The sequence below is a fragment of the Anabrus simplex genome, chromosome 7 (genome assembly GCF_040414725.1).
Source record: "Anabrus simplex isolate iqAnaSimp1 chromosome 7, ASM4041472v1, whole genome shotgun sequence".
NCBI lineage: Eukaryota > Metazoa > Arthropoda > Insecta > Orthoptera > Tettigoniidae > Anabrus > Anabrus simplex.
In genome coordinates, this window is record NC_090271.1 from 199,232,387 (window position 1) to 199,254,858 (window position 22,472).

The following is a 22,472-nucleotide window of genomic DNA, read 5'->3' on the forward strand; positions in this document are numbered from 1 at the left end:
CTTATTTTTACCTCATCTTTATTTGTAAACAAGAAGTGCGGAGATGCAGGCAATTGTATTTCAAATGAGAAACCTTTATCTTTTAATATTTTCTGCCCTTCAGAACCACTTAATTCGATGTATGTCTACCCCTTAGTCCTATTTCCTGATACGGTGTCAGTACGAGATGATATAGCATGTTTTATGGCCAGATGTCTTTGCTGTTGCCATCCTCAGTTGTGGAGCTAATGAAAATGAATTGAATGATAGTGATGAAGTTGGGAAAGGAGGTGGAAGGAATAGACTGTGGCCTATGAATAGGAACTGTCCCTGATTTGCATGGAAGTAAAAATGGGAGATCACAGAATGCAGAGCTTGGCTCCATAGACGTTGCGCGTTAACGTGTGCGGCCTCTCCGCTTGGTCACTTAAGTTAGTGATGATAATACCTATGGCCTCAGCTACTGTGTGCAGCTATGTTTATTTTTTTATCTGCCACCACTAGGCTGACTGCTCATCAGTTTTGACATTCTGTTTTATTCTACCGGATGACAGAGTAAACCAGTTTTTAATTAATTTTATCTGGTAAACATCCCAGGTGTCAACAGCGGTCTTTTACTAGCCAGTATGGAGTGCTGAATGGACTTTTTTCTGCCCTTCAAAAATCTGATTACTGCTGCCTTGTTTGAACCCATGGTCAAGTGATCTGGAGGCAAGAATACTACCACTGATTTACAGAGGGAGCTGCCTAAGTCCATACAGCCAGTAACAAGAAGGAATTTCCAAGCATGGTCCATATTCTTCTGTAATATGCAGATTGGCCTCAAAATGCAATGTCTTATTATAAGAAAATTATGACTTGATTTTCTCTAATAAATTACTCCGTATGTTTCACTACAGAAGAGGCGATGATAGGGAAATAATGCCCTGTCTCGATGCAATTTAATGTCTCAAGAATAGAGAATAGAGATAATTACAGAGAAGCCAAACCCTCAAGACAGATAAATAAAAGTGTACTCAAAGAATGGAAGGAACTTAAAAAGAATATAAAGAATAATGACATAGATGCAGCCGCATTATCCCTGGAGAAGACATTCAAATCAGCACTTGTGTGTAAGTGGAAAAGAAGATGGGGAATATGGTTTGATAAAGATTGCTATAAGAAGAGGAAGAGCACTACTAAGGCCATGAATGCAGCAAAGAACAACAAAAGCATTGAGACAATAAGGCAATATATCGTCATCGGGAAGGAATACAAAAACCTGCTATCGGTAAAACGAAATGAACATATGGAAAAGGAAGCAATAAAAATCGTTAAAGTTGCCATCAAGGACCCATTTGTAGCATTAAAGCCTAGGAAAGTGCAAAGCAGTAGAATGATAGAAATGGATACATGGGAAGATCACTTTAGGAATATACTAAATGATGATGAGGACGTCAATACTGAGGCTGCGATAACAGGATCATACCAAGACGTTACTGACCCGTTCACAAAGGAAGAGGTGTACGAAGCTATTGTGTTACTAAAAAATAAGAAGGCCATAGGACCCGATGGCATACACATCGAACACACAAAGATCTCATCAAAGACACTATTACCGGTGATTTCAAACCTAATGAACCTCTGTCTATAAGTATGCAACATCCCCACATCTTGGAGAACCTCAACTATGAAAATGTTGTACAAGCAAAAGGCGACCAGTCAGACCCTAATTCATATAGAGGAATAGCGATAGAAAAATGCATGCTGAAAATAATGACAAAGCTTCTCACAAAAAGAGTCGCAGACGCAGTAGAACACAAACTCCCAGAGGAACAGTTTGAATTCCGTAAAGGAAGGAGCACACTCCATGCCATTAACATCCTCATCAATGACATTGAAGAAGCCCTCAGACATCCAAGAGGCAAATTCCATGCATTATTTGTTGATTATGCAAAAGCTTTCGACACTTTAAGCAGACCCCTAATAATTGCGACGCTGGAAGCCATAATGGGGAAATACAATCTCACGACTCTGATAAACAACATGCTGACGACAAATTACATACAAATTGATGATCACGTCGTGACTTTGAAACTGATTATGCAGACCAACAGAGTACTCCAAGGAGACTCACTAAGCCCCTTGTTTAACATTGCGACTTATGATGTGGTAAAGGTTACTCAGCAAGAAATAGAGGATTTGAAAATATATTTATACGCAGATGACATAATCATTGGATCAAGTTCCCTACATGATGTGCAAAAAGCTGTAGACAATTTAGACAGGTGGGCAAAAGATAATAAGATGAAAATTAACACAGAGAAAACAGTGAAAATGACATTTCGGAAAGGTGGCCGAGAGGTCGCAAGTGACAGTATATACCTAGGATCTACAGTCCTCAAGACTGTCAATACATTTAAGTATCTAGGACTGACCATGCAAACAATAGCAACAACCTATAGAATTCACACATAAAGTCTAGAGCAACGGCAGCCACCAAAGCAATATATGATATTAAAACAATTACCAAGCTTTCACTAGAAACTGCTATGAAACTATTCAATGCAAAAATTGCGCCAATTACCACATATGGACTGGATATTACCGTATTTCACGGCATAATCGTCGCCACCACGTAATCGTCGCACGTCCAAATTTTGTTCACTAATCTGGTTAAAAGGTAAATGGAACTGCAACGTAAGTTGCACATGAATGCGCAATTTAAATACGTGTATGGTTTATGGGCAATTTGGCAACACAGTCACGTTTGCGACATGTTGCACAACGTATGAATAAATAATACCGGTATATGTACGACGCATGGCTTACCGGTAGACTATCGGCAGTTTGACAACGTGGTCGCGAGACAGTGTACTATTTATTCACCACCTACATATTATGCTTACCGGTAGGCTATCGGCAGTTTGACAACGTGGTCGCGAGACAGTGTACTATTTATTCACCACCTACATATTATGAGTTCCCATTTGAAATACGTAAGGCTGTAAGTTATCGCTTATCGGCAACGTCGCCAGGAAATACCGGCTAGGTAGGTTGAATGGACCTCGAACCAGCCCTCAGATACAGGTAAAATTCCTTGACCCGGCCGTGAATTGAACCCGAGGCCTCCGTGTAAGAGGCAAGCACGCTACCCCTACACCATGGGGCCGGCTCCTGTGTTATTGCGCACGAAGTGAAATCCAAGACGATAACGCAGATTTCCACGGAATTATTCAGCCGAATTATTTACGATGTCTCAGTTGTCATCGCTAGACTCTTATCTTACTACGTCATAAGTGTCCGGGCATGGGATGAAAACTTTTATCCAAGCAGTCAAGATAATTATTATCCAATGCTATTAAAGTTTTATTTTATAAACTCGTCAGTAATGTAATGTAAAATCATCAATAACTGGGAAGAAATATTAACCAAATTACCGTATGTTTAAAAGAAATTGAAAAAAATGAATGTTTGTTACTGACGTCTCGGAATACAGTCAACTATACAGTAGATCTACACCGCGCTAGCTAGAGCTCCAGTTTGTGAGCTTTGCGCAAGCGCAGTAGTGTGTCGCAACCAACGAGCTAAACTGATAAATTGTTGCATGCTTCCTTGCTGAATAACAGTATTGGCTGCTCTGGAATGGACAGATCACAGATTCATTTATTTGTTTCAGATTTACGTGATTACTGTAGACATGTGTGCGTGAGAATTTAAGTTTTTAATTTGTGTTTTGGGTGTTTGCAGAAATAATTTGTTTTAATAGTGAACAATTACGGAAAGTCATTTATATCGCAAAACATTAACGTGTGAAGCATTTATAAGCGATTATGGGTAAATATAGAAACTATTCTGCGGGCTTCAAGCTAAGCGTAATTGCCTTCGCTGAACAGCACGGGAACAGAGCTGCAGAAAGAAAATTTTTCTGTGAGTGAAAAGTTGGTGCGTGACTGGCGGAAAGTAAAAAACAAGCTAAAAAGCACAAACCCTTCTAGACGCGCGTTTAGAGGTCCTAAAACAGGGAAGTTTCCTATAATTGACGAAGAAGTGGTTAGGTACGTCAGTGAAATACGTAACAATGGCTGCAGTGTATCATATGAAATGTTACAAATTAAGGGACAGGAGGTAGCGCGTAAACACAACATACCGGTAACTCAGTTTAAGGCGACTCGTGGGTGGATTAAGGGGTTCATGCGACGACACAATCTGTCAGTGCGAAGGAGAACAACACTAAGCCAAAAGTTGCCTGCTGATTACACGGACAAGATTGTAAATTTTCACCGATTTGTCATACGTTTGCGCAAGGAAACTTCGTACTTGCTTTCTCAAATTGGTAATGCCGATCAGACTCCAATCTTTTTTGATATGCCTCGCAACAGCACTATTGCGCTAAAAGGATCACGAAGTGTATTAATGAAAACCAGCGGTAGTGAGAAGTTGCGATGCACGGCAATGCTAGCCATTACAGCTGACGGGAGAAAGTTGCCGCCTTGCATCATTTTCAAGAGGAAAACGATGCCTAAGAATATAGTTTCCCGTGGAATTCATGTACGAGTGCAACCAAAGGGTTGGATGGACGTAGAACTCATGCTGGACTGGGTTAAAACTGTGTGGAATAGAAGACCTGGTGCACTACTAAAACAACCAGCTCTGCTTGTTTTAGATAGTTTCCGAGGTCACCTCGTGAACGAAGTGAAGCAAATTCTCACTACAAATAAGACACGACAGATAGTCATTCCTGGTGGCCTAACATCTGCTTTGCAGCCACTAGACGTATGTGTTAATAAACCCTTTAAAGACCACTTACGTCGATTTTACAACGAGTGGATGATGAGCGGCGATCAGCAATTGACGCCCGCCGGAAATATCAGGCGTCCACCCTTGGACTTGTTATGTTCGTGGGTGAAGAAGAGTTGGGATCTTATACCACCTGAACTAGTCTCCAAGAGCTTCAAAAGGACTGGGATTTCGAATGCACTAGACGGTTCCGAAGATGACGCAGTGTGGCAGGGAGACGAAGAATATGATACTGGTATTAACAGAGGCGAGGACGGCGCATCAGATAGCGAAACCTGCGATAGCGAAACCGAAGATTTGGAATAAATTGCGTACCGGTAAGTCCGCATTTCACAACAAAGCGATAATTTTTTGCAAGTGTAATATTTTAACTTTAATACTCAAATTAATGACAAATTAACTTAATACGTTCATTTTTATTTTCAGGTTGGAAAAACGTTCGCCGAATTGTTGCGAAAAATTATGAATTTTGTTTTAGACTATTTTAATTATTTTGATGTATAAACGCGAGTATTACGTGCATCTTAAATTTGTATCAAATACAATTTAGTTATAAATACATTTTTGAGTAATACAAATACTGGTATTAAATATTCATCGTATAATGGTCGCACCCTACAATTTTTTTGGAAAATTTTTGTATAAAAAGTGCGACGATTATGCCGTGAAATACGGTATAATAGATAAACTGGGTCTGGCTGAGCTGAAGACAATTGATGCAGGCAAGTTGCGCTTCCTGAAAGCTACACTGGGAATATCAAAATACACAAATCAAGGCTTGCATATGAGCTTGCAAAAGGGACTTTCTTCATTGAGGACCTCCGAATGAAGCGAGGGCTTCCATCCACAAACGCTTGGGAAAACTTACTGCAGGACAGAGTGAAGAAGAGGGAAGAAATCTGCCTCGATTTTTACTCAACGGAGGCGATGTTGAATAGAACATGGACAAAGACTAATCAAGACATGCAACATTTCGTTAACTCGATGGCGGTCCATGGGTATCACCATAAACTGTGCAACACTGGGTACTTCCATAACCCCGACGAAACCTGTGTTTGCAAGCTGTGCAGTGAGCATTGCAGTTAATATCATGTAATCACATGAAAAACCAGGGATTATCCATTGTGAACTTCTGTAATAGTGAGAGGTGACAGCACATATGACAAACTTTGTTTATACCATACACAATTTGTGTGCTGTAAAATTAATTATGATGATTAATAAAGAGTTTATTATTATTTTCTCCGTTGAAGACCCTACATTCCTTTGACATTTCTAATATGTATTCTAGCATTCCAGTAAATGAAACAATAAATTTAATCAACAATAATTTAAACAAACTTAGTTATCTTAGCAATTTGGAAATTGAATTTTTGACTGTTCTAAATTTAGTTTTGAACAATTAATTCTCTTTTAACAATGTCATTTATCAGCAAAAGAGTCTTCCTTTACGTTCACCAACTTTGGGTATCTTTTACATGGGTAATATGTAAAACCACAGATCATCAACAATATTAATGGGATCAGATTCAATCAATCAAAGAAATTGTAAATTTATTGAACATCTCCCTTGGTAAGTTATTCCAATCCCTAACTCCCCTTCCTATAAATGAATATTTGCCCCAATTTGTCCTCTTGAATTCCAACTTTACCTTCATTTAGAGACTCCACTCAAACTTACTTGTCTACTAATGTCATTCCACACCATCTCTCCGCTGACAGCTTGGAACATACCACTTATAAACTAAGTGTGATCGCTATTTTCAATACGGATCAAAAATGAGAGTGATGATTTGTAACATACCACTTAGTCGTCTTCTTTCTCCCAAGTCTTCCCAGCCCAAACTTTGCAACATTTTTGTAACGCTACTCTTTTGTCGGAAATCACCCAGAACAAATCGAGCTGCTTTTCTTTGGATTTTTTCCAGTTCTTGAATCAGGTAATCCTGGTGAGGTTCCCATACACTGGAACCATACTCTAGTTGGGGTCTTACCAGAGACTTATATGCCCTCTCCTTTACATCCTTACTACAACCCCTAAACACCCTCATAACCATGTGCAGAGATCTGTACCCTTAATTTACAATCCCATTTGTGTGATTACCTCAATGAAGATCTTTCCTCATATTAACACCTAAATACTTACAATGATCCCCAAAAGGAACTTTCACAACATCAACGCAGTAATTAAAACTGAGAGGACTTTTCCTATTTGCGAAACTCACAACCTGACTTTTAACTCCATTTATCAACATACCATTGCCTGCTGTCCACCTGACAACATTATCGAGGTCACGTTGCAGTTGCTCACAATCTTGTAACTTATTTATTACTCTATACAGAATAACATCATCTACAAAAAGCCTCATCTCTGATTCCACTTCTTTACTCATATCATTTATATATATAAGAAAACATAAAGATTCAATAATACTACCCTGATGAATTCCCCTCTTAATTATTACAGGGTCAGATAAAGCTTCACCTACTCTAATTCTCTGAGATCTATTTTCTAGAAATATAGCAACCCATTCAGTCACTCTTCTGTCTAGTCCAGTTGCACTTATTTTTGCCAGTAGTCTCCCATGATCCACTCTATCAAACCGAACTGCTTTCTATCGAACCAGTTATTAATATTGCAAACATGTCTAATATAATCAGAAAGAATGCCTTCCCAAAGCTTACATACAACGCATGTCAAACTTACTGGCCTGTAATTTTCAGCTTTATGTCTATCACCCTTTCCTTTATACACAGGGGCTACTGTAGCAACTTGCCATTCATTTGGTATAGCTCCTTCAAGCAAACAATAATCAAATAAGTACTTCAGATATGGTACTATATCCCAACCAATTGTCTTTAGTATATCCCCAGAAATCTTATCAATTCCAGACACTTTTCTAGTTTTCAACTTTTGTATCTTATTGTAAATATCATTATCATATGTAAATTTTAATACTTCTTTAGCATTAGTCTCCTCCCCTATCTGGACATTATCCTTGTAACAAACAATCTTTACATACTGCTGACTGAATACTTCTGCCTTTTGAAGATCCTCACATACACACTCCCCTTGTTCATTAATTATTCCTGGGATGTTCTTCTTGGAACCTGTTTCTGCCTTAAAGTACCTACACATACCCTTCCATTTATCATTAAAATTTGTATGACTGCCAATTATGCTTGCCATCATGTTATCTTTATCTGCCTTCTTTGTGAGATGCAATTTCCTAGTAAGTTCCTTCAGTTCCTCCCTACTTCCACAGCCATTTCTCTGTTTCTTTCCAGTCTGCACCTCCTACTTAGTCTCTTTATTCCTCTATTATAATAAGGTGGTCTTTACCATTTTTTACCACCTTTAAAGGTACAAACCTGTTTTCACATTCCTCAACAATTGCTGTAAACCCATCCCAGAGTCTGCTTATGTTTTTATTTACCGTTTTCCACTGAACATAGTTACAATGAACCCCCCACATAAAGTTTACTGTAGAATCTGAAGTCAAAAAATCCTTAAATTTTCTTGATGTTAAACTCACCAGAAATAATACTCTTGTATTTGATATCTTTAGAAAACCTCCTCATTCATTGTCATCAAACTGGATTCCCTTCACTCTGGTGCTCATAAGAAAGCCACCTTCTATAGCATGATCTACAGAGCTTATAATATTCCACTACCCAATAAAAATTATAAACATTAAATAATGACTACAATAGAAATTTCATTGACAAAATCATCAACAAAATAAACATGCCAACCACTACACTGAAAAAATCATAAGAAAAGGAAGGATTTTGTCATCTTCACCTTTAACAATAGCAATTTATAGCAGGTAACAAACATAAAGACAGAATTTTAATATCACATTCAGAACTAACACCACCAGTGCTAAGCTTTTCTGCAGTACTTACATTTTCAACAACATAAATAAAAAATATTCTAATTCTGGTGTTTACAAACTAAAATGTTCACAAATTGATGCTAGTTACATTAAGAAGATGTACAATATTATAGGGAAGGATCCACCTTTCAATACTCCGTAGTAAGTTGAACTAAAAAGTAGTTACAACCTGTTTATTGGGACCGGTTTCAACACATTTCAAGTGTCATCATCAGCCAATTAGCGAAGATCTTTAAAACAACTAATATATTGAACACAGGCAAAAAATTAACATTGTATCATATCGTAGCAATTCAGTTAATGTTCAAAACACAATAATCACAGTCAAGAGAGTAAACGGAACATTGGTCAAACAGGAAGGATTTTTTAACGCATTATAAAGAACATTTGAATGCCAGGAAATAAAATAGATTTTCTGCTGTGGGTGACCATATGAGTGAGTTCAGTCATTCCTTTACTTCCTTAAACCAAGACTTGGACATTTTACACATAGCTAATAAGGGCATTTTGCTTAATGTATTTGACAATATCCATGTATATTTTGACCAAACATTAACCCCAACTTCACCCTTAACAAAATTTCTGTGAAAGTCAACATCATTTTGAGGAATTAATGGAAATTGTCAGAATCAAAAATCAGTAATTCAATCAAAACATGTGCTAGGCAAGCTATTATTTCCCCTTCACTTCCCTTCCCTTCTTCCTCTGTCGCCTTCCCTCAACAACAAAACCTCTCAACTGCTGCCCCCTCCTGGTGTTCATTCGAACATCAACATGACTTAACACGGTAAGGACAGGACAGCGTCTGCTCAACGAGGCCGAGAGGCAGGGAGTGACTAGGCTTACATTATATCATCATTTACCCAGTTTGTTTTCTTCAGTCTCATTTCTTGTTCTCCATCAACACATTTATTCTTTCTTTCTTTCTTTCTTTCTTTCTAGACTCCATCTGAAATAGAAAGATCTACCAGTAATACTGACATCAGAGTTTTTTGTTGACATTTTGTTATCAGAAGCGATCTGTTCAACAATTAAAATCTGTCCACCACATTAAACAAGAGAAATTTTCTCTCTTCCCATCCATCCCTCCCGCCACTTAGTCTGATAAATATTCAGCTTTATGTCATGAATGTTTGTTAACAAACAATAAGATATTTTAAGACAGACACTTCAAGTTTCAAATAACTTTTTAAGCATCCATGTTTTCATCATCTGTCATTTAGTATTGTATTTTTATATATTTGTGTACCATACTTTTTAAGATATTTTTTCAGTTGTTTAATAGCTGAAGATGGCCCAATGAAGGTTGAAACATGTCCCGAATAGATTTTTATGTGACTAAATCCAACATTTAATTTTAGTGATTAGTCTAAGTTGTGTTGAAAAAGTGGACTCGTAAATACAAATTCATTTAAGAATTAGTATTTGAGAATTGTAAGTCAATACGGAACCGTCATGAAACTTATTGTTTGCAATTAAATGACAGTTTGCTGGGAATTGGATACGTTATTTATGAGTGGGGGATACAGGAACGTTTTCGTCCCTCGGGTCCGATTGCCCTGATAATTGCACATACATTAATACACCAAGAAAGATAATGTGCTGCATGCATTTAACACTGTTTGCCATATATTTGGGTTAACTATTACTCATAGACCCAAATACAAACTGAAGTAAGAGCCTAACATAATAATAAATCCCCCAAAATAACACAGATTCTAATACATGAATGCATTCGTGTCAGGCAAAAGACGTGGTTAAACCTGTGACCACACGTGAGTCTGAGCTCATGGACAATACAAATGACACTGAACAATCAACACAAATAGAACAGCAAAAGAACACACAAATAAACATCACAACAGAACCCAGAATAAATGTGAAACAAAATATAACTGGTGTGTCTCCATAAAGAAGCAGGCGGGAGTCAAACTTACATTCTGAAAGACACATGACTTCATGACTTCATCCTGAAAATCTGTACTAACAAAACTCTGGCTATTTTATTGGATGACTTTATTATTTCCCTGACATCTCCTGTTACAGTAGGCAGTTTACCCATGACCTTGACACCATAACACACTGATCTGCTCAAAATACTTGTCTGTTGACATTGGCCTGCTTTTTGTACACCCAGCTTTTAAATAATCTGTAGTGAGGAAGTCCTTCCCTTCTACTACTTGGCACAAGAGTAGCCACACCCTTCACTCTTTGTCTAACTGGGCTCCTTAAGCTTACCACTTAGCTTATTAATTACCTGCAGCTAATAACATCTGCAACATCATCTGATCTCATCTACACAATTGATAATGTTAACCATAATGGTCTGTAGTAAATTGATCTGTATTGACAACCAATATATTACATTAAAATATGAATATAAATATGAATGTCCACCTTGTCAATATTAATATGAAATTTATTACAATATCAATGCACCGAACATGTTTCAAGAACCAAAGTTCTCTTCCTCAACAGCTTAAACTACCATTACATTGAAATTGTAATAAATTTCTTATTAGTGTTGACAAGGTGGACATTAATACACTGGTGGAAAAAAGTTCCAAACACCATGAATTAAGGAATGTAGAAGACGGAAATGTTAGCAATGTATTTGTCGAGGTAACATATTTAATTTATCAAGGTACCAGACTACAGGTTAATATCCGCGCAAGAAAAGCCATCGCAAATGTGCCATGCTGGTCTATTAATAACCGGTGTAATCGCCTGACTGTTGAATGCATGCATTGTGTCATACAGGTGCCGGATGTCAACTTGTAGGATGGAGTTCCATGCCCGTTGCACTTGGTTGGTCAATACAGGGACGATTAATGCCAGTTGTGGATGACGATGGAGTTGTCCAATGATGTCCCATACGTGCTCAATTTGGAACATATCAGGGGATCAAGCCGGCCAAGGCAACATGTCGACACTCTGTAGAGCACGTTGGGTTACAACAGCGGCATGGGGGCGTGCATTATCCTGTTGGAAAACACCCCCGGGAATGCTGTTCATGAATGGCAACACAACAAATCGAATCACCAGACAGACGTACACATCTGCAATCGGGGTGTCTGGGATAACCACAAAAGTGCTCCTGCTGTCATAGGAAATTGCTGTTCAGGCCAGAATTCCCAGTGTAGGTTCAGTGCGTCAACGCCGGAGACAGGTGGAATGCAGGCGCTCAATTGGCTTCTTTCTAACCAACACACGGCCGTCACTGGCACCAAGGCAGAACCGGCTGTCCTAAGAAAACACAATGGACCTCCACTTCACCCTCCAATGAGCTCTCGCTTGACACCACTGAAGTCGCAGACGGCGGTGGTTTGGGATAAGTGGAATGCTTACTGCAGGGCATCTGGCTCGGAGCTGTCTTTCAAGTAACTGATTTCGAACAGTTTGTTGCGTCACTGTGGTGCCACCTGCTGCTGCAGACGCAGTATGCTGCGCCACAGCCATACACCGAATACAGCGATCCTCCCTCTCGGTGGTGCCACGGGGACGTCCAGAGCTCGGTCTTCTTGTTAGCGTACCTTCTTGTGACCACTGCTACCAGCACGCATGCACAGTGGAGACATTCCTGCCAAGTCATTCTGCAATAGTGCGGAAGGAAAATCCACCTTCACATAGCCCTATTATACAGCCACGTTCAACTGCAATGAGCTGTTGATACTGGCCTTTTCGTCATCGTAAAGGCATTCTTGACCCCACTCTCAGTCACTCCATCCAATTTCACAGATATCTACAGCTCTCACACAGTACAGCCTGTATGTAAAGCAAACCTGATGTGCAATATTGTGGGGTCACTACTAGCGCTACGCTAATGCGATTTACGGGAAATTTGAATCAGCGTCAACTTTCAGATGTACAAACACGCCTACCAACATTTGTTAATCTAATGTTACGAATAAATCTCCATCCATTTCATTACTCCAGTTTATTACAGGATGACCCAATAAATACACACACACATACCCACACAATTCTAATTAACCATCAATGGCTACACTCGCTAATTACAAGTCTACTCACAAGTCCCTCTTACTTACAGCCCAGCAGACTGTCCAGCCCGTTGCTATTTCTGTGGGCGCTTAATCCTTACTTTCACTTTCCCCAAGTCCAGTCACCTCATACACTAGGTGTGTGTAGGATCTGAACACAGGGTTCCGAGCCATTCGACACACGATGGCTGTTCGTTGGTTTGACTCCACAGACAGACCAGTAATTCACACAGTCACATGCAGTGAACAACTATACAGCTCAACAGTATTCCACAACAGAACAACACTCAAAACAGCAAACATTAACACAGGTCCATTTACCCTTACACTCGCGATAGTGGCTTCCCTCACTGACACACACAGAGCCTCAGTCCACAGAAATATACGAACACACAGTACAGTCCTCCGTTCCCTCACTGGTCTCTCCAACACCACAACAACAGCTCCTGGTTCTGATCTCGATGGGCCACTAGCAACAGCCAACATCTGTGTCGCCCTCAGCCCAGCCACCAAACCCTAACACACCGAGTCTTTCACTGACTTCACCCTGGAGTCCAAAACTGACCCAGAGTCCAGTACTCACCTACTGTCTGCGGCTAGCCTCCCTTTTTATAGCTCGGCTGAGATATCAGCCAGAATTTTCGCGAGGTGGCTAGAGGCAGAACATTCCTGTTGTATCTCCAAGAAACTTGCAGATAAGCCGGCTGACGAGAACAATACACGGAAAGGCCAGCCCCACCCCACTAGCCGGCTGGAAGATCACAGATCATCTGGGTCACCAGCCCCTTCCTGGAAGTAACGATAGGTTCTACCACGGGGCTGGCACGTAACACTGCCCCTTTGAGAGCTTATCATCCCGATCAGTAATCTTCTGAGCTGTTCTTTGGTATGCGCCCGTTCGGTCTAGATGTACCACCTTCATCTTGCGTGTTGGCCTCCGTCGAACTCTGTACCTGACGTAATTTAATTCCCTAAGAACATGGTAAGTACTTTCCATGTCATCTGGAACTTGAGAGAGAAGCCTTTCTTCCTTAAGGGATCATGTAGCCATCCTAGGCCGTTCTCCTGATTTCCGATGGTGTCCCCTCATCGGTCGTACCATGCCTTCACTCGATCGCTCTCTGTGCTTGTACTCTCCCAGACCGGTGTGTACATCCTCTGGTTTCCTTGTCAGATCCAGGCAGTACCTATCGGTCGGGGCAGGATGGTCCTCAGTTAGGCTGAACCCTAGATCTGTTGAAAGGCGCTGCTCTCTTTGACACGGTGCCCTTGCTGGAGTAGATCTCATGGTCTCGTGCACTGTGGACAAGTAAGCCATGGGGACCAAGGGAATGTGACAGTCCCCGTCCCTCTGCATTTCCATCCAGGCATCACGACTCCATTTTCCTTCGAACCCCACGGTGATCACTTGGCAGGAAACTTCGTGGAACAGAATATGCAGACTTCTGGACAAGGTCTACGGTACAAGGCATCGACCTGTGGAACATGTTTTATCTCGCGTGGACCCTCGTCGACATTTCTCTGTCCACCCATCTTCTTCTGGTCATCCCCCATCTTCTTCTGTACATCCTCCGTCTTCTCCTGGCCGTCTTCCATCTTATTCTGGTCATGTTAGTCTCCTTTCGACCATCTTCGAGCATCTTCTGGCCTTCTTCTGTCCTTTTCTGGTCGTCTTCCATCTTCTTCTGACCATCTTCTGTCTTCACCTGGTGATCTTCCGACTTCTTCTGGTCATCCTCCTCCTTAGTCTGGTCGTCTTCAGTCCTCTTTCGGCCATCTTTCATCATCTTATGGACGGCTTCTGTCTCCTTCTGGCTGTCTTCCATCTTTCTTTTCATGGTCGTCGCTTTCCAACTTCTCCTGACAGTCTTTTATTTCCTTTAACATCCTCTTCTAGCTTTCAACTATCCTCTCCTGGCTTTCTTCTGTCTTCTTATAGCCTTCATCCAACTCCTCCATCATCGTTTTCTGGCCTTCTTCTGTCTTCTTTTGCACGTCTTTCATCTCCTTTCGATAGTCTTCCATCTTCTCCTCCACCTTCATCATCATCATCATCATCATATCGAAGAGCGCATTTAACAACCTGCATTTTTGTGTGGCCTCTGGTCTCATGTGGCATGCAGTAATTAACACAAGATGAAAAATAAAGATTTATATGAGTGTGCATTCACCCTACACCGACATTCTGGAATGTTCCTGCTGGTGGTCGAAACCTGCAGTACCTGGTCCGCTGATTACAATGATATATCATACATGGGATCTATTCTAACTTCTGACACCAGTTTGTTACGAATAAAACTCCCATCTGTTTCATTACTCCAGTTTATTTCAGGATGACCCCAATGAATGCACACACGCATGTATACCCACATAATTTAACTAACCATGAATGGCCACACTCACTAATTACAAGTCTATTCACAAGTCCCTCTTCTTTACGGCGCAGCAGGTGGTCCTGGCCATTGCTATACCTGCGGATGCTTAATCCTTACTTTCACTTTCCCCAAGTCCAGTCACCTCGTACAGTAGGTGTGTGTAGACCGCTGGATCTGAACACAGGGGTACGGGCCACTCAACACACGATGGTTGTTCATTGGTTTGACTCCACAGACAGTCCAGTTACAACTATACAGCTCAACAGTATTCAACTGCAGGACGATACTCAAAACTTACACTCATGATAGTGGCTCCCCTCGCTGACACACACCGAGCCTCAGCACACAGTACAGTCTTCCGTTCCATTGTCTCCAGCCCACCCACTCGCTGGTCTCTCCAACATAACAACAGCTCCTGGTTCAGACCTCGGTGGAACACTAGCGTTAGCCAACACGTGTCTCCCTCAGCCCAGCCACCGAACCCACTGAGTTTCTCACTGACTTCAACATGGAGTCCAACACTGACCCCGAATCCAGCACTGACTGACTGTCTGTGGCTAGCCTCCCTTTTCATAGCTCGGCTGATTTCAGCCAGAATTTTTGCGAGGTGGCTAGAGGCAGAACATTCCCATTGAATCTCTAAGAAACTCACAGGTAAGCCGGCCGATGAGAACAATACACGGAAAGGCCAGCCCCACCCCACGAGCCAGTTGGGAGATCCCAGGTCGTCTGGGAGTTACCAGCCCCTTCCTGGAAGTACCCCCGGAATTTATCGAAATATGGAGGCAATTTTAATGACGGTGCAGACCTTCCTTGCAAGGTATTTTGTGGCCTTACGGTAAATAGTATAAAAAAATAAATGGCAGAATCTCAGTTCAATTTGGAATGATCTACAACATTGGTCCTATGACTTTTTGTTGCATCTCTATCCCGTATGCATTAGATTTGGCTGTATTTCTCGATTGTACATAAATTTAGCAGTTTTTACACATTTAATTCATAGTTTGACACATTTATAGGAAAGAGAAAATCATCAAATTTGATACAAACCTTAGCCCATCCAGTAGCCATGTGAGCCAAATTCTTTCTAGCCTTCACATAAGTATCCGAAAAGTAATGCAGTATATGAAAACCTCACCCAAATTTTGCTCTATTCAACGTTTCTAACTCAGTCTAACCCATATTGAGGAGATAAGAGAAAATGTTATAGGATCAACAATTTAAGACAGGTAAAAGAGGCATGTTATGGTGTAATTCGTTTGTCAATATAATTTACCGTTTAGCAGCAGTTAATCTTTAAATGAAGGTCCGCAATATTGTAAACATGCATATACTTTTGTATGTTGATCTATATATATATATTAATTGAAGTCAATTTGTAGCAATGTACAAAGGTTGTGGCTGTTATTATATTATAGTTAATACTTCACAAATCAATAGTGACTGTCAGCAGGAGGGCGCCTGCTATTGTAATTAATATTCCCCGCATAGACTTTGACTGGCAGTAAGAATGGGGTCTTTCTCCAACTCCTGTGTGACTGGCAGAAGGCAAGGAAGCATGCAGTTTTCTTCAAAACTCCTCTACATGATTGTGTCTGGAAGTAGGAAAGGGGGCCTGCCATTGTAACAAAAACTCCCCACAGTAGACAAGGGGGTCTTCTATTATGATGAAAATTTCCCAAATTGTTTGTGAACAGCAGTAGGAAAGTGAGTTTGCCATTATTATCACAACTCCGCAACTCGCACCTTACATTGGAAACAACGTATAGGGACCTCCTCATGTTGTTTCTCGGATAACGCTAAGACACATGCGATTTTAAAATCTTATTCACTGTGTGTATAGTAATAAATTACTTTGATATCCATATACAATGTAGAATACTGCAGCGAAGCATGGGTACATTTGCTAGTATTTAAATAAAGTCTGTTTTGAATATAAACAATATTGCATGCGCATAGGAGTAGATAATCTGTCCCTTTCACTCCAACTATAGTTTCCCAGGTTTTATCCAAAAAAATGTGTTACCTCAAATGGCTCTTCACCCTTTAGTTCAGTTAAGCAGGGTTTTACTTGAGTACTTTTCGGATCTGAAATCGAATGAAGGGTGACTTTTTTCCAAACACTTTAATTGAACTGTTTATGAAAGATAGAAGTAACACGTAATTGATCTGCACTCTTCTTGCTGTTTATGGGTAATCATGAAATGTCTGTATACTGAAACACTTCACTGGCACTTTTTCTACTGTGTGTACTTATTTTTCATTTACTACACTTCAGTGACGTTTTTTCCCATGTTTAGAAGTGTGTATTGCCACCTCTTGGTTTAATTATGACTTCCAACCTCCCAGGAATGCTCTTGATTAATGTTGCAATCTTGTCCTACCGGTATGTAATCCATTCCTAATCTCTTGAGGAGCATTCCATACGTCCTGTAGGGTGTCAGGATAATGTTGGTGGACCTTTCTTCCTATTTAATTCTTAGATACTCAAGGGGATTCAAATCCATACAGTGAATAGACCGTTCCATTACATGAATCTCAACTTCGCCCAAGTATTGCTGCACAATATGTGCAAGGTGTGCGTTTTCATGTATATCACTGATGACTAGAGCAAAAGGCACAACATGGTCCTTCAGGATTTCATCCATGTACTGACATGCTCTAACGGCCCTGTGCTCCACAAAGATATGTCATTGCTGCCAAACTTATTATTGCCCACATCATCACATAACCTCCACGAGAAGCTGTCCTGGGTGAAAATTTGCTGGGGAAATGTCTTTCCCCCACTCCTCCTCTACACTCTTTCTCTGTCATATAATGTTTGGAGGTGAATTAAGACTCATCAGTGAACAATGGTTGTTCCCATTGTTATATTGCCCAGTCATGATGTTCTGTCTGTTGCATAACATAGGTGATCAATACGATGCTGTTGAGTGAGTTCGGGGCCCGCATCAGGTCGTCTCAAATTCTTTGGGTAGTTCACTTGCCGATGTTCCCCCTTGGAATTGCTGGAGTTGATTTTGGATTTGATTGGCATTGGTACAAAGATCTCGGTGAACTTCTAGCAGTAGGAACTGATCATCCCTTTCTGATATGACCTTTCTCAGGCCTGATCCTAGTTTCTTTGAATGGTGTCCAGTTTCCCTGTACCTTTGCACTGTTCTGGAAATTGTTGAAGCTGTAGTTCTTAACACCCCTGCAACATAATGCATGGTACGGCCATCTTCCACCAAGATGACACACACAGTGCTCACACAGCATCATCAGGACTTAACAGCATGTTTTCTGTTGAGAGTTGGATTTTAAAATAAACAGGTATGCTTAGAAATCCAGTTCATTGAGAGAAAAACATCTTTAAGTGAATGAAGAGCAGAGCTTGGTGTAGAAAGTGTACAATAAAACTCTATTGTGTATTATCCTGTAAAAACATATTTCTAGCTACTGGAGAAGTAAGATAGTGAATATCTCAGGAACCATGTCATGAACCAACACATACCTCATACAAATACATAACAATCTTCCCCATCAAGAAGATAAAATAAAGGGTTGCATTAAATGAACATTTACATATCATTTCTTCAATGTTTACACGGTGTTGTAATTTCAATCAATCACTACTTATCTGCATTTAAGGCAGTCACCCAGCTGGCAGATTTCCTATCTGTTGTTTTCCTAACCTTTTCTTAAATGATTGCAAAGAAATTGGAAATGTATTGAACAATCCCTAACTTCCCTTCCTATAAACAAATATTTGCCCCAATTTTTCCTCTTGAATTCCAATTTTATCTTCATACTGTGATCTTTCCTACTTTCAAAGATACCACTCAAGCTTGTTCGTCTACTAATCTCATTCCACGCCATCTCTCCTCTGACAGCTCGGAACATACCAAACTAATTAGCATCCTATATACCACTTAGTCGAGCAGCCCAACTCCTTTCCTCCCATTTCTTCCCTGCCCAAACTTTGCAACATTTTTGTAACACTACTCTTTTGTCAGAAATCACCCAGAACAAATTAAGCTGCTTTTCTTTGGATTTTGTCTAGTTCTTAAATCAAGTATTCCTGGTGAGGGTCCCATACACTGGAACCATACTCTAGTTGGGGTCTTACCAGAGACTTATATGCCCTCTCCTTTACATCCTTACTACATCCCCTAAATACACTCGTAACCATGTCCAGAGATCTGTACAATCGCATTTATGTGATTACCCCAATGAAGATCTTTCCTTATATTAACACCTAGGAACTTACAATAATCCTCATAAGGAACGTTTACCACATCAACGCCATAATTAAAACTGAGAGGATTTTTCCTGTTTGTGAAACCCACAACATTATCAAGGTCATTTTGCAGTTGCTTACAATCTTGTAACTTATTTATTTCTCTATACAGAATAACATCTGCAAAAGGCTTTACTTCTGATTCCACTTCTTTACTCACATAATTTATATACAGTAGAAGTCTGTTATAGCAAGAATTCATAACGGCGAAAAATTTACTCGTTATAACGGATTGTCGTTATATCCGATTTTTGTATAAAAGTCGGAAAACCCTTCATGCACTTTAAAATCGATATGAAAAGACAGTCGGTTTGTTTAAAACTTGCGTTTCCGCAGATGATATCCACAATACGGCTTACTTGTTTGTTATTTTTCGTAATCCGATACTACGTGAAAGTGTATGTTTAATTTCATTCTGAAAGAAATATAGTACCGTATTTCTCCGAATCCAGGATGAACCCCACTTTTTCCTTCAAAAAATTTAAATCAGGCTCAAAAAGAAGTTTGTAAAATCATATGAATGCCTTGTTGTACAGTAGGCCTACGCATTTTTAGACTATTTTTAGACGCCAAACATTGACTTTCGTCAAGCCGTATTCCTTTTTTCCTTTCGCGGCTGCGCAATTATTCTTTATTTCGGCGGGTTTAAGTACCATTAACTTAACATTGGCATCATAATACCGAAGAGAATTTGTTGAAAATTTTCCGGCAATACCTATTCCACGCGTCTCTACAATACAACGATCCATCAGGAAATTATTCTTACTGTCTATAAAACTATTACTTTTACGCAGCGTCAGATATAACCGGCTACCGCTACACGCACGTCTCGCTTGTCGGGTTCGGCCAAATTCAGCGGCTAGCGATGTATAGGCCTAATCGCGAACGTTGAAAGTCAACGAACAAGTTTATTGCGCCACGTTATGGCCATTCCGTCCTTGCGTTTTTTGTGCACATACCTCACAATTTCATCTTCGACTTCTTTAAAGCTTCCTTGTTGCGGACCACTGAATGCATTTTTGTACAGTACGCATTTTTTTTAGCTCTTTGTCTTCACGCTAATGCCAAATATTGGCTTTAGTTAGGCCTATGCCGTATTTTCTTGCGGCTGTACAATTATTCTACATTTTCGAGTGTTTAATAAACATTAACTTAAAATTGGCATAATATCGACTAGAACCCGTTGAAAATTTGCCGGCAATACCTTTTCCATGTATCTTTACAATACGACTATCCATCACGAAAATATTCCTGCTGTCTATAAACCTTAATTTTACTAAGCGTCAAGTACAATAGACGCGTTATGACTCTGCCACTGAGTAGCCATGGGTCTTCTAAGAATTCGAAGGGTTGCATGTTTTGATGCCATTCTGCAGATTTGAGAAACACACAGGCACTGTACAACCGGTTGTCGCGGCTAGCGATGTGTAGTAAAGAGGCGGTCGTTTATTGTCAACGAGTTCTGTGCGCGTGTGAAAAGAAGCAGCATGGTTACCGCGGTAGTTGCCAGTGGTATCCATTAACTTACTGTTAGGCCGCGAGGCCCGCGAATGCAACAACCCTTGAGTTTTCGCATGAGATTCTGAGAAAAAAAAAGTCTTGGATTAGGAGAAATACGGCATCACTCCAGAGATTTCTGTGGCAAACACCTCACCTTTCTTCTTCAAACAGCGTCACCTAACCTAACCGTATATGTAGCCTATCATGAAAACATATTTGAAACACATCTAGAGAAATATCCTTTGAAATCAGTGATGTACTCTGCCATATCTTGAGGTGTACCGCATTCTTACTTAATTTCCGTATATAACATTAAAATTTAGATATCGTTTACCTCATTCTTTATTTTTAACGAGTTAACAACTGCTATCGGCCACGTTATTTACGCATTTATTACGAAAACGTGTTATCCTCTTTCATTTCGAATTTTCTTAAGAGAACAGCAGTCAATGGGTATTCCCTACTAATCAACTCCAACATCGCCTTTGAATGCCAACGAGAGAGCTCGCAAATGCACAAAGTGAGAAAACTATGCCGTACCGAAGATGATCGATCGCATTTTGTTGCAAATGTTTCAGTTTTCTTATTCAAACAGCGTCACGTATCCTAACTTAACCGTACTATACGTATGATGAAAACACACTTCAAGCGCCAGTAGAGAAATTATACCTTTCTCGCTATAAATTTTCATAATAGCCTTTCCATAATTTAACCAGACGCGACAAAATATAAACTAAGCTCTGAAATCAATTAAGCACTCTGCCATATCTCAAGGTGTATCCCATTCTTATTTAATTGCAGTATTTAGCCTCAAAACTAAGCGGTCGTTTAGTCAGCCTTAATTTTTAATGAGTTAACAACCGTTATCGGACACGTTATTTACGCATTTATTAGGAAAATATGTTCTCTTTCGTTTCAAATTTTCTTTACGGAACAGCTGTTGACGGATATTACTAATCGACCAAGACATCGCCTTCGAATGTCGACGAGAGAAATCACTAGTGCACATAGCGCGGAAACGATGCCGAAGGCAATCGATCGCATACAATATCATCGCTGGGGTGCATAAATATCGGTAACGGAAAAAATCGCGCGCGCTTAATCGCTCGTAATAACGGATGCGCCAGTGAGAGGTTTCTCGCTGTAACCGAAGGACGATACACAGTTTAATATAGGAATTTTGAAGGGATATAAAAAAGTCGTCGCTATAACGGAGTTCTCGTTATATGTCATACTCGCTATAACGGACTTCTACTGTATATAAGAAGACATAAAGGTCTGATAATACTGCCTTGAGGAATTCCCCTCTTAATTATTACAGGATCAGATAAAGCTTCGCCTACTCTAATTCTCTGAGTTCTGTTTTCTAGAAATATAGCCACCCATTCAGTCACTCATTTTTGCCAGTAGTCTCCCATGATCCACCCTGTCAAATACCTTAGACAAGTCAACCGCGACACAGTCCATTTGTCCTCCTGAATCCAAGATATCTGCTATATCTTGCTGGAATCCTACAAGTTGAGCTTCGGTGGAATAACCTTTCCTAAACCTGAATTGCCTTCTATCGTACCAGTTATTAATTTTGCAAACATGTCTAATATAATCCGAAAGAATGCTTTCCCAAAGCTTACAAGCAATGCATGTCAAACTGACTGGC

At 40.1% G+C, this 22,472-nt stretch overlaps 1 protein-coding gene across 1 annotated transcript in view; it reads left to right on the top strand.

Annotated features, from left to right (window-relative positions):
- Positions 1 to 22,472, top strand: part of mRNA-cap (mRNA-capping-enzyme) — a 139,196-nt gene that overhangs the window by 38,407 nt on the left and 78,317 nt on the right. The window lies entirely within an intron of this gene.